This window comes from Natator depressus, chromosome 17, assembly GCF_965152275.1.
Source record: "Natator depressus isolate rNatDep1 chromosome 17, rNatDep2.hap1, whole genome shotgun sequence".
In the NCBI taxonomy this organism is placed as follows: Eukaryota; Metazoa; Chordata; order Testudines; family Cheloniidae; genus Natator; species Natator depressus.
Window position 1 is genome coordinate 19,047,050 of NC_134250.1, and position 2,829 is coordinate 19,049,878.

A 2,829-nucleotide genomic window follows, 5' to 3' on the forward strand; every position below is an offset into this window, starting at 1 on the left:
CTCCCACTTGGACAGGGACTGCTTATGCTGGGTCCAGCTCCTACACGACCCCCCCTTCGTGCCAAGCTCTGTGCTCCGCAGCATCTCCCTCCGTTCTGCAGTGCAGAGGGGATGGGACGGAGGGGGGAGAACGTGGCCCATGGAACGGTGACCACATCTCTCCACTGACCAAAGAGCCTGGCTGAAGGTGAGCGCCAAAGCAATGCATTCACATGCCTGAAGTTAGGCATGTTCTTAAGTGCCTTGCTTGAATGAGGGCCTAGGTCTAGAGACAGCAAACACTCGGTGCAGTGGGGGATTCCATCCCCTCCTCGCTAATGGAGGGCCCCTGTGAAAAGGCCAATTACTCTTCTGATCTACTGGTTGTTATTGACAAGCCAAGGGTCAATGGAGCTGAGCTTGGCCAGGCAGTGCCCCTGCTCAGAGCTGCGGGGGTAGGGGAAGTGACAGAGCAAGGGAGGTTAGGCCAGTCTCAGGGCCTGCTGCAGAATCATGCTCCGGAATCTCAGCTTTCATCATAATACATCTCTAGCCTTTAGGGGCGGGAAGAAACCCCTGAAAAGGTTGGCCCTGAATGCAACCAGCGCAGGGACTGTCTGCCTGAGTCTGCAGAGTGCTTATGTGACGGCCACCAGCTTGGCGACACTGGTGATTGGACTGGGGACCTGCAGAGCTAGTGGGGCTAAAGAGCCAGGGTCTCAAATCAGGCCCTGTGAAAGCCTCACATCCTCTATGGAGAAGGTACAGAGGACACAAGCCATATTGATCTGTAGGATTACTTCAGGATCAACAGCTCTGAGAAGCATGAACTGCACCCATTCATCACGGAGATGGACTGTTAACTCTGAAACCTAACAACACACTGAATGACCAAAACATCCAGCTGACACGTATCTGGAACTGGATCTTGAAATACAGGGTTAGATTAGTGTTTGTGGAGATCAATGGGACTTATTAGCGATGTGACCGGAACCAGCAACAGATCCTGAGTGAGGAAGCACCGGTTCTGAAAGGGAAGGTTAGTTAGAGAGAGCAGCAGGAAGAGGAAAGAGGCCTGGAAACAAGGCCCTGACATCCACAGGGGGCTGCAGAGTTGAGTGTTGTGATTGCAGGGCCGATGGGGAATACATATATTTATTGATGCTAGACAGAGCAACAGACATGTCAAAGCTCGTATAAACCAAACTAAACAAGCCTCTGTCTAACGTTAAACCCCCCTCTTTATTAGCATAATCCTGTCCAAAGCTGACATTAACCAGGGCCATCATTAACCAGCTGGTCATTAGGAAAGGGATTTTATAGCAATAGGGGAGGAGGTGAGAGAGACGCTCACTGAGCTCCACACCAGAGCTTGGGATCCACTTCAGTCCCCTTCCCCAGTAATGCCCTTCCCAGCAATCCCAGCTCACTTCAAAGGAACACAACAGGAGAAAGAGCAGCTGCTCACTGGTCACGTAATAGTTAACCTCCCCTGGTGCTCTCCGGTTGGAGGTCTCTGCCACTGGTAAACAGTACAGATGCTGGACGCAATTCTGAGCACCCTTGCACTGCTGTAAATCGGGATTAGCTTCATGGCAGTCAACTGGGCTATGCTGGTGTAAGAGAGGAGAGTTGGGCCCACTGAGCTCAGAGGAGTTATCTTTGGTTTGCACCCCCACGAGCAAGGAGGTTCATGCCTGCTGACCAGTGGAGCTACTCTTGCAAATCGGGAGTAGAGAGGGAGAGGAGGTTTTAAGCTGCTGCTCTGGGTAAACGTCATTTTTCATAGCACAAAAATCTCCCAGTGAAGCCAGGTTCCTGTGCCCAGTGTGAGACGCCAGCCAGTCCCTGCAGAGAGCGAGTGGCCAAGATCCAAAAGAGAGGGGGGAAAATAAAACAAACAGTCTCTGGTATGCACAGACGGGGAGCCTTCTCCGCAGTCTGATCCCCATTGCAAACACTGGGCCTGATCCTGCATTCCTGGTGCTGCTGGCACTCCAACTGCAGTTCCTGGGAATCTCAAAGAATGCAGGACCAGGCCCCTGGCAAGCAATAAAACAGTCCGCTTGGAGCACCTTCAACCAGCAGCGCTCAGGTTGGAACAGGGGGAGTTGGCCATGCATTGCTTCCAGTTCCCCCCACAGCTGGGATGTCATTGCTGAAAGGATCAGCGGTGAAAGGGTTAAGGCGGTTCACACCTCTCCAAGCTAACGTTTCAGGTTATCTGGCCCCACTGCACTGGGAGGGTTGTGAAGAGGTGCCTTTTGAAGTCCTTGGAAGATGCCACAGGGGGAAAAGGCTCCTTCTGCCTGACTAGGGACTCGAACCCTGGACCCTCAGATTAAAAGGCTGAGGCTGTACCAACTGAGCTAGCCAAGCTTGTCCTGTGACTTAGATGCTGTGGAGCAGCAAAGTCTTCATCAAGTCCCACCCCATGGAAAACCCCTTTTGCAGGAGGCCTCCCCAGTCAGCTCTGTGCTGTCCCCCAAGACTCCGATACAGGGGGCATGTCTTGGGCAGAAGGGGCATGGCCAGGGCTGCAGCCTGTACATTAGAGGCAGCATGACCAGCTTTCTCGTACCAGCGGCTTTTGTGGCAGGAGGCTGGCTGGCCACTGCTGTGCCCGGCTCTGCCTGCCTGCGCTGACTTCCCTGCAGGGGGAGCATAAAACAAGCTCAGTGCCCCCGCTCAGAGCTGCAGCAGGGGTGTGGGAAGTGACAGAGGATGCTTGGTTAGGCCTCTCTCTCAGCACCTGTATCATTACTGGGAGTCGCTAGCCGGCGATCCAGTTACCGGGGAGGGAGGAGGAGAGGAGATTCCAGTAGTGCCAGACAGCATCACATGACCTAA

General features: G+C 53.6%; 1 non-coding gene across 1 annotated transcript; it reads right to left on the minus strand.

Annotated features, from left to right (window-relative positions):
- Window positions 1-2,285: 2,285 nt before the first annotated feature.
- Window positions 2,286-2,358, minus strand: TRNAK-UUU (transfer RNA lysine (anticodon UUU)). Its single transcript has one exon. It is a non-coding gene; the product is annotated as a tRNA-Lys (tRNA).
- Window positions 2,359-2,829: the final 471 nt, after the last annotated feature.